Here is an 11,366-nt window from a genome sequence, read left to right as displayed (position 1 = left end):
AGCAGCAACAGCAGTGGCAAGAACACGCTGAAGCTAATATTTATTTATTTGATTTGATGTATATTATGCCTTCCAGGTATTTCAAAGTAGATTATTTTATGTACTGTAGGTATTTTATAGTTTGGATATGGCAAACAATACAGTGGCACTAAACTCCCCAAGGCATAACATTTGGGGTATTGCAAACTGCAGAGTAACATCCAATCCTCCAAGGTACAGCATGTAGAATATGCAGCCAGCAAAGAGACATCAAAACCTCCAAGAGATGGAGTGCAGGGTAAGGCAAAAAGCAAAGTGGCATCAAAAGCCCAAGGTATCATGACGGGGACACAGGGCACCACCAACAGTGCTATGATCAGCCTCAAGGCACCAAAAGAGCAACAAAGGTGGAACCAAGAGTGGAATGAATACCCCAAAGTACCATAAAGGGGCAAAATGGCACCAGCAGTGGCCGAGTAGCAACAGTGGCAGAAATAATACAGCAAGGCATGGAACTAGGAAAAAGACTGGGTGAGAGGGAAAATAATGGACAAACCATCCCAGCACAACCGAGAGAAGTAGGATGGAAAAACTAGGCTGGGACCTGAGAGTGGCATAAGGAAACAGCAAGGTGCAGAATCAGGTAGGCGGGCAGGCCAGCACAGCAGCAGCAACACGAGAGGCACCTGGCGACAATACAGCAAGGTGCTGAGGACCAGTACTATGGGCATTGGTTCTCTTTAACTGTACTCTCAGTCCTTTTGCCACTAGCATGGAAATTCCAGGAAACCCAACTGAGGGAGGTTATTATTTTAAGAAACACCAACTTTACCACCGTCTCCGGTGCCAGCGCTGAATGATGTGGACCCACAATATCCCCTGCCATACACATTCATTAGGAACTAGTTTTTGAAATAATTACTGGGGAGGGAGGAAGATTGGGTAGAAGGCCCATGCTGGTAAATGTGATTTTTTTAAAATTTAGTGAAATTCAGTCAGGGCAGGGGGGTGGGGGGGAGTCCTGGCCTGCTGTAGATTTTAATATTAGTGATGGTGGGGTGGGAACTGGAACTGGATGCCCATAGTGCAGTCTTTTGTTTTTGTTTTTTGACAAGATCACCACATTTACCCGAATATCAAAACAGAGGCTATGATCAAATATATTAAAGAAAATCTGGACAGGGAGTTAATTCGCCCTTCTGCATTGCCTGCTGGAGCTGGCTTCTTTTTTGTATGGAAAAAAGACAGCTAACTATGGCCTTGCAACAACTACTGAGGGCTCAATGCAATTACCAAAAAGAACTGATATCTTCTCCCACTGATCACAGAACTCTTTGACTGCCTCAGAGGGGCAAGGATATTTAGTAAGCTTGACCTGCAGGAGGCATACAAAGTAATAAGGATCCGTGATGGAGACAAATGGAAGCGTGCTTTTAACAGCAGAGATGGGCACTATGAATATCTGATGATACCCTTTGGGTTATGCAATGCCCCCACAGTCTTTCAGTTTATGGTTAATGAGATGTTTCGGGACCTGCTCTACTCTCATGTGGTAGTGTATGTGGATGATATCCTAGTATTTTTAAAATCCTTGCAAGAACATCAAGATCATGTAATGCAAGCTCTCCAGTGGGTCCCTGAACACCACATGTAAGCAAAATTGAAAAAATTTACTTTTGGACAGGAGGAACTTTCATTTCTTGGCTACATCATTTCTTGGCAAGCCCTACGCATGGATCTGGACAAACTGAAAGCCATCCTGGATTGGCTCCAGCCCATGGGCCTCAAAGTTCTATAGCACTTCCTTGGATTTGTGAGCTACTACCAACAATTCATTCATGGCTACTCTCTACTGGCTGCACCTCTCTACACCTTCACAAAAAAGGGGTCTGATACCAAGAACTGGACCAACAGTGACATTCAAGCATTTCAGCACCTCAAGGAGGAGCTCACCTATGACCTGTATCTACACTATCCATATCCAGACCCCTCCAAACCATTCATACTGGAGGTAGATGTGTCTACCCTTGGGATAGGGCTGTCCTCTTATAGCACAACAACCATGGCACACTCATGACCTGCTCCTATTTCTCTAAATCATGTACTCCCACAGAGAGAAATTACACTATTGGAAATTGCAAGCTGCTAGCCCTGAAGCTAGCTTTAGATGAATGGCGACATCTGTTAGAAGGGGCCAGACAGACTGTGACCATTTACATAGACCCCAAATATCTGGGACACATGGAACAAGCACAACAACTGAACCACAGCAAGCCCGTTGGTCACTATTTTTCAACCAGTTTAACTTTGAAGTACGATATCAACCAGCAGAAAAGAATCGATGGACAGATGCCCTTTCACGCTCCTTTGACCCTGAGTGCACCCTTTAGCACTACAACATATCATTGATCCTGCAAAAATTATGGTTGCTGCCATTGTTGCGGTCTCCACCGCTTCCCTACTGCGGGGGCTCAAACCCGCCTACCTTCGCTTCAGGGATCTCCGCGTTCCACCCGCTCCGGACCCTGGGGGCATCTCTCACTCCACGTGGCGTCCGCCATTATGGGCCTGCACCTTGTTCATCTCGCGCACGCGCAAGGACGTCCCTCTTGAGCGCTCAACTCCCGGAAGCCTGGCCCCGCCCGCGCTGCTGACGTCATGCCCAAGTCTTGATATAAGCGGCGCTCAGACTCTCTCTTATCGCCTTGCAACGAGGTTCACAACTCCATTGTTGTTCTTAGTTGCGTCCTTGGTGATCTGCTGCCTGTCTGCCTCTGACCCCGGTTTGCCTTGACTTCTGCTTCAGCCTGCCGCCTTCCTCTAACTCCGGTTGCCTCGACTTCCGCTACAGCCTGCCGCCTGCCTCTGACTCCGGTTTGCCTCGACTTCCGCTTCAGCCTGCTGCCTGCCTCTGACTCTGGTTTTCCTCAGACTCCGCTTCAGCCAGCTGCCAGCCTCTGATTCCACGTTACCTCAGACCCCGCTTCAGCCTACTTCAGACTCCGGTTGCTACAGACCCCATTACCGCCCGCTGTCCTGCCTTCAGCTGGCCCTCGGTCCTGTGCTACCGCTTCCCTGCCTTCCGGGGACCCTGGACTTTCTCCACTCTCTGGTCCCGGCCTACGTCTCCACCTGTTACTGGACTTTCTGTCTCACGCTCAAGGCCCTAGGTTCCGGGACCCTACGGGCTCCTCCCGGGGGGGTCCCTGGTTCCCGGGAGAACCCCATTGGCTTGTGGCTCCGCCTCCCGGCCTACCCTGCCTGCCCTGGTAGGTCGGCCCAAGGGTCCACTATCCCTCCTACAGTATCTGACTGTAACAGCCATAGTAACAGTATCACCTGAGGAAACTGTCATTCCTCAATGGTTATGCCAGAAAGTTTTTCACTGGGCTCATGACTCTTGTTTAGCAGGTCACCCAGGCATGACCCAAACCCTGGAGTTAATCTTCTGTCACTACTGGTGGCCTCAGATGAAGACCGATATGAAGCGATATTTAGAGTCCTGCCCCACATATGCCATGAATAAGAGTTATCGAGCTTGACCTTAGGTGATGTTATAGCTTTTCCTAGATGGCCCATTTCATATCTCTCCCCGGTCATCCTTTGGTGACTGAATTGGCCAATCCCTTTGTCCGGCATATCTTCCATCTGCATGGCCTTCCTCTCCATTTTCTTTCTGATCAGGTAATACAGTTTATGACCCATTTCTGGAAAATACTGAGCAGGAAGTTTGCTATTAACTTGGACTTAATTTTGGCTTATCACCCCAGAGAAATAGGCATACCGAGCATACAAATCAGACTTTCCAAACCTTCCTTAAAGCGAACATTAAACAATGCCAGGACAACTGGGCATTTTTACATCATTAGGTGGAGTTCTGCCACAGCAATCATGTGAGCAGCTTGACTAGGTCCTCACCTTTTTATATGGTATTTGGCTATCATACTCATACACCCAAGCCTGTCCTGATCTGCATTGTCTGTCTTGTAGCCAGCTTAATGGGGCACGAACACCAAAATATCTGGCAGAAAACACATCATCTCCTGGAACAAGTGGCAGAACGATCTAAACAGCAGGTGAACAAGGGATGCCGCCTAGCATTGCACTCCAACTTGGGAACCTGGATTAGCTTACTACAAAGAACTTATGCAATAAAATGCCTTCAGTGAAGTTTTCCCCAAGATTTGTGAGACCATTCCTCATTGTGCAGCAAGTGGGGCCAATTGCTTACAAACTCAAGTTACCTGTGTCTCTCTGGATTCATGATGGGTTCCACATAACCCTGCTGAAACTAGCAATCTTATCTTGGCCTTACAGAACACCTCTCATGGCTACTGAAGTTTCAGCAGAAGAAAACACCCAGTATGGACTCCCAAAGCATCAGGAACAAAATCCAGTACCTCATCGCATGGAAGAATTTTGAACAGGAAGAAAATTCCTAAGAACCTGCTTCAAACCTCCAAACCCCCCAATTGGTGTGGGATTTCCACAGATGCTTCCCCAGGAAGCCCAAGCTCAGAAGTTTAGGAAGGGTGCTAATATAGTCCCTGTTACGATCCGTGGTCGCAGACAGCTGCAACTGCTCTTGCTCACCTCTTTCTTCTCTGCCTTGGCCCCGTTGGGCAAACCTGCTGCTGCAGCTAACCATCTCCGGCCTTCCGGCCCTCATTCCTGGCTCTCCCAAGCAGCATGGACGCAGCCGATCACCATCTTGTCCTTGGGGTTCCCTAGGCAAGCGCGCATGCTCCGAAACCAGCTTTAACCATGTCATGGTGGGAACCTCAGGGGCATCCTCCGCAGATGATGTCACTCATCAGGCATTCTTAAGCCCACTGGTCCAGACAGCCTACGACTTGGCAACGAGTTTGACTTGCTGAATAGTCCTCTTCTCACTTCAGCGTTTGTTCCTGCTTCCATGGCGTGAGACTTCAGGTACCCGCTCCTCGGGGGCCTCTTCCTGTTCTTGGCTATTCGCTTCTCGGAGGGCCTTTGCCCAGACTTCTACCTGCCTTGCTTCCTCAAGGCTTCCTGAGAAACTTCTATCTTGTCTGCTGCCACTATGAGTACTATGCTGGGAACCGCTCTGTGATCCTCTCTCCGGTGTACCCCACTTCGCGTGCCATTGGCGTAACTCCAGCAGCAGAGACCTCGTCAGTCACCCCGCTCTGTGAATCTGTGCTGTGACACCTTAGCAGCACCGATGGACCATTGCCCTGCGGATCAGTACGGCGGACTCCGGAGGACCCTCGACGATGTACCCCGCTTTGAGGACCATTGCCGTGACCTTACCGAGAGACCCTCGTATGTACCATCTCTACGGATCCAGCTGAACAACAGTGACTCTCTGGTGGCTCTCTCGCCCCTCAGGTATTCCCATTCCTGCACCAGTAACTCTACTCTCTCTGAGCAGAATCTGACATCAGCACCTACGTAGCCATCCCATGACCCACCTACAAGGGTCACTCTCTCTCACCTCCCAGACTACCTCTGCTATCCCGCAGCCGAGACCTCGCCTCCCCAACGGTGAGGCTCAGTGGAGTTCCTCCTCTGGGCAGCACCACCACTCACCTCGGCCCAAGGGTCCACACATGCATACATCCTAACAGCCCCATGGTAAGAATCACTGATTGGTGCATCCTGATGATATCAAGTCCACTGACCTACTTAAGCAAAGGCCCCACTATATTCTGACGTCACAGCAATGGGTCCCCTACTTTGAAGTAATGTGTTTTGCTCCTATAAACATAAGAACATAAGAAAATGCCATACTGGGTCAGACAAAGGGTCCATCAAGCCCAGCATCCTGTTTCCAACAGTGGCCAATCCAGGCCATAAGAACCTGGCAAGTACCCAAAAACTAAGTCTATTCCATGTAACCATTGCTAATGGCAGTGGCTATTCTCTAAGTGAACTTAATAGCAGGTAATGGACTTCTCCTCCAAGAACTTATCCAATCCTTTTTTAAACACAGCTATACTAACTGCACTAACCACATCCTCTGGCAACAAATTCCAGAGTTTAATTGTACGTTGAGTAAAAAAGAACTTTCTCCGATTAGTTTTAAATGTGCCACATGCTAACTTCATGGAGTGCCCCCTAGTCTTTCTACTATCCGAAAGAGTAAATAACCGATTCACATCTACCCGTTCTAGACCTCTCATGATTTTAAACACCTCTATCATATCCTGTGTTCCTAAGTATCTGCATTCCTGTATCTTGCCTCATCCAACCTTGCCTTCTCCAGCCTTGACGTGTCCAGCCTTGCCTCATCTAACCTTGCCTTTTCCAGCCTTGCCTCATCCATCCTTGTGTTTCTCTTGGTGGTTCATGGATCCCAAATGCCGGCCACTGACTTCAAGAGAGACCATCCGGTGCACATGGCAGACCATCACGCTCTGTCTGCCTCCTCTGCCAGATCTCCTACTGATTCATGACAGGCCTCTGAGCCTGGCCTGCCGCTGCCCCTGCTCCTGCCTAGGGGCACTCATGCACCAACAGCGTCCTTCTTAAAGGGTACACGGTGGGAAAACCCTGGAGGCCCCTGAAGATGATGTCACACACTGAGGCCTATAAGAGACCACTTCAGCAGGCTTTCTCACCTTAGCAATAGGTCATCTTCTGGGAATTGTAAATCGATAAATAAATTCCCAGAAGAAACTGCTACCAATGGTACAACTGATGTCAGTATTTTCACAGGGAGGGAGGGAGTGGGGTCACCAATTACTGTTTTTGCACAGGTCACCATTTAACCTAGAATCAATCCTGAGTAAACTTTTAATTTTCCAGAAACAGCACTGCTCTATAAAGGGAAAATCTTCTGAGCAATCGCCGTGTTAACCTCTAAGTGCCACCTGCCCCCTATCATTGCTACTCTGTACCGTGTCGTTTTTACCTGCTACAGAACTGCTCACACTATGTTGGGAGAAAGTTAAGTGTGCAGTTCCTTCAGGTGCATCCCCTCGGGTGGAGTTGGGGTGAGGTTTGCACATATGCACATGCTTTTGCATTTTCATGCTTCTTCCCTTGCATCTTTTATATTCTTTTTGCGGTAAAAACACCCCAGTGGAACCAGGAGAAAAGCAGGGCAGCAGGAGCACCAACGGTGGCAACAAAACAGCAAGGTTCAGTGAGAGTCCAACCAGGGCAGCCAGAACGTAACAATATAACTGGGTGAATGGTCTGAGCAGATTTTACAGTTGGACCTGCAAGCACTCCATTAGCACCAAACGGTGCTATTTCCTGCTTCTAACGGAAGCCTTTTTAACTTCTCTTCCAAGAAATTGACAATGGGAATAACCTTATCTGGGTGGCCTTTGCCAAACTCAGGGTCTCTGTGGTATCCTTGAAGGACTTTAGGATGTGTAACTGATCTTGATACCCAAAAGGGCAATCAAAACCTATGTCGGCCTCTACACACATCTCATAAAGGGGTATCTACTGCTTCACTGACCTCTGTGCCAGGAGATATATGCAATTCCACCTGGTGCCCACATCCTGAATAAAGTGGTTCGGAGTCATCCCAACTGATTCCTGCACCTGCCTGGTTATTTTATTGCATCTTTCTACAACACATGACAGGGAAAAGCTGCTATCTTCCTTGTCTCTTACATTAAAGGCACAAGGGGTGTGCTATGCACCCAAAATGTTTTCATTTCATTTCCTGCACTTTTTTTTTTTACATTGTTTTGTTTTGTTGATGTTTGCTTTGTAGAGATGTGCATTTGTTTGAAATAAAATAGGAAATCAAACAACGTTTCTCAGTTCATTTTACTCTTGGGTCCCCTTAGAGGTCACATGTTTTTAAGTAATGGGCTGATGTCACCACCAGTTGGCACCTGTCTGTGACAGACCTAAAACAGGCCTCTCTTCCACCATATTAGTTTGCTGACTTTTTAAAATTTCTGATATTGATGTACACACATGCACTTTTTGGGTTTAGTTTAAGGTTATGCAGGATTTTGTTTCTAGGGCACATTTCTCTTGCTGTTTTGTTTATTTTAGATTTTACATTCTTTTTTTTTGCTTGCCCCTTCAGTCTTCCATTGGAGTTTAAGGAAGAACTTTAGCTCTACTGTTTTGTTTTAGTTATTTAATTTTACCCTTCCTCCATAAATGACTTGTTTAGTTTAGTTTAGTTGAAGAATTTAAGAAGGCAATCTCTTACCTTTTATTTCCTGGGTGCCTGTACAGACATTCAGCTTGGTTACAAGCTCTAAAGCCTGGCTGAGCTAATCAGCCCTTCTCGGTACAGCCAAAGAGTCAAAATATTTTTAGTGAGTTTCATTTTTAGTTGGTTTATTGCTCACTCCCTGTGCAGTTATTTCAAAGCACAGGTTATTTATCATTTATAGTTTTCAAATGCACTTAATTCAGGGTAACATTTATTTAAATCAGAAACAAAATGAAACAAAAAATTCACACTTGAAGGGAACCCTCACTTCTTCTTTGATTTTATTAAAAGCTGCTTCAACCCCAATTAGGATAACCTATATTTCAAGAGAGAGAATAGCCTGGTCAGTGGAGAAGAAGCAGCAGTCTCAAGTAGGTGCCAGCAGAGCCGGGAGAAAAAAAGAAAAGCACCAGCTGGAAGACTACGAACATCTCCCAATTTCTGGCTGTAGATGCAAAAGCTGCAGCAATGACCTCAGCTGCAGCCAAACTCCTGGCACCTCAAACTTCTGCTGTACTGATTTCACACCAGCAGCAATAGCGCATATCATCATCATCATCACTCCTGCTCCACTGGGCACACTACAACACCTGTCCCGGCACTGCCAAATTCTGGGGAAGAAATCCCTTTTCCAGGGAATATTCAGTGGCTGGAATCACTTTTCCAGACCCCATGCCCATCTCCCCTGCCTTGGCCCTATCCACAGGGGAAGCAGCCACTCTGGCTGGCACAACTCCCCCTTCTAGCTCGGAGGTGGCTGCATCACCAGCCAGTGAGACAATCTCTGTCCCTGCTGCTACTACTAATGACCATACAGCTCATGAGGCAGATCTGCTGCAGTCAAGGGGCCACCTGATAGTTGCTACATGATGGTTGTATCAAGTGCAGCACTGGGAGGGGAGAAGGGCAAACTCAGAAACCAGGTTCAAGATGTAGGGTTCCCCCCCCCCCCCCCCCCCCCCAGATAAGGTATGTCACCTACCCCTTTCACAGATTAATGCAGAAGCAAGGGGCCAGGTATTCAGCCATGGGAGGGGAAACTGGCCAGGCTGGGTTTTGAAGACTCCGAGTACTCAGCTCCCTGTAAAGGGAGGGGCATGCTTTGAGGTTTTTTCCTCTACCACTCGTGCAGAGGAAGCCAACTGGATACTGGTGTGGTGTGGCAATGTCTTCTTTAACCACCTCACTGCTACAACATTTGCAGAAACCTTTCAGCCTGAGATGCTCTATGTAGATGCTGCCATGCCAGGAAAACTGCAGCACTGAGAGTGGCATCGTGACATTCCTAAGTGCTATGAGCATGTCATCAAAATTTAAAAAGTGAAGCTGCCTGCCCTGGGCCTTCCCCTAGCCCTCCCTCACCCACCTCCAGAATGATCATACCCCATCCAGGGGGATCTCAATGTTGAAATAGGGCAGGAACAATCCCCAGTCTCTCCTGCCCCATCTGATATATATTTAAAAAGTGCCCCAGTGTTGCACTGAGGAATGGATCTTTCTCCATGCAATAAAATGTCACTATCCTCAGGGCCCACTGGTGCCACTTTTAAATACTGACCTGGTGGGGCAGGAGAGACCAGGGATCACTTCTGCCCTTTTGGGATGTTTAGTCTCCACAGATGAGGTAAGATGGATCCCTGGGTTTGGATAGGAAAGGCCTAGTAGAGCTTTAGTTTTTATGTTTGATGGAGTGAGCGGTGGTTTATTTTGCAGCAGGGGAGGGGCCTAGAGCCACTGCTGGTAGCTAGTGCTTGCTGCTTATTGAAAATGAAATGAAATGAAAGTGAACAAAGTTGTGTTTATTTGTTTTGTTAAGCATATAGAACATAAGAAGTTGCCTTACTGGGTCAGACTGAGGGTCCATCAAGCCCAGTATCCTGTTTCCAACTGTGACCAATCCAGGCTACAAGTACAAAATAAAATATAACTGGAAATGTTATTCCTGCACGAAAATGGGAATTTTGTTTCGTTATATTGAGTTAAAGGGGGAACCTCCTAGCTTTCGTCCCATTGTTTGGGGAGTTTATATAGATGCAAAGTATGTTTAATAAACTTGAGGTGCAGGACTTATTTTGAGGTTCTCTTCTGTTCTGGATAGAACTCAGATTTCCTTGTTGTAGTCTGTGTGTGGGGGGAGGGGGAGAAGGGGGGTCCCATGAAGGCGGGTGTTAGGGTACCAATAGGGCTTATAGCATAGCAAAACAATGGGAGGAGGAGGATGGAAGGAGTGTCAGGGAGTGGAGGTAGGAGCTGGTTGTATTATTTAATGTATATGCTAGTGTGCTGAAGTGCTTTAAGTTTATTTATGCTTTACATTATAATAAGAACATAAGAAGTTGCCTTACTGTGTCAGACCGAGGGTCCATCAAGCCTAGCATCCTGTTTCCATTTTTCCAACAGTGGTCAATCCAGGTTACAAGTACCTGGCAGGTACTCAAATATTTATTAGATCCCATGCTATTGATACCGGTAATACGCAGTGGTTATTTCCTAAGTTAACATGATTAATAGACATTTATGGACTTCTCAAACAGGAGCTTATCCAAACCTTTTTTAAACCCAGCTACACTAACTGCCTTAACCACATCCTTTGGCAATGAATTCCAGAACTTAAATGTGCATTAAATTCTTTCATGATTTTATAGACCTCTGTCATATCCACCCTCAGCCCTCTCTTCTCCAAGCTAAATAGCCCTAATCTCTTTAGCCTTGCCTCATAGGGGAGCTGTTCCATCCCCTTTATCACATTGGTTGCCTTTCTCTGTACCTTCTTCAGTGCATCAATATCTTTTTTGAGATGCGGCAACTAAAACTGAACACAGTACTGAAGGTGTAGTCTCACCATGGAATAATATTGAGGCATTATGATATTTGCTGTTTTATTCACCATTCCCTTCCTAATAATTCCTAATATTATGATTGGGTTTTTATGACTACTGTAGCACACATTGAGCTGACAATTTTAATGTATTCACCAGTATGATTCCCAGATCTTTTTCCTGGGTGCTAACTCCTATTATGGAACCTAACATCATGTAACTACAGCAATGGGTTTTTCCCCTATATGCATCACCTTGCACACCCAATCTTCCAGTCTTGCAAGGTCCTCCTGCAATTTATCACTATCCACATGTGTTTTAACTACTACAAATACTTTTGTGCCAATATACCTTGAACAGTCATTGATTAGTGGATTTTAAGATATTGTAAATCGATA

Source organism: Rhinatrema bivittatum, chromosome 10, assembly GCF_901001135.1.
Source record: "Rhinatrema bivittatum chromosome 10, aRhiBiv1.1, whole genome shotgun sequence".
Lineage (NCBI taxonomy): Eukaryota > Metazoa > Chordata > Amphibia > Gymnophiona > Rhinatrematidae > Rhinatrema > Rhinatrema bivittatum.
This window is presented reverse-complemented; position numbering follows the sequence as displayed.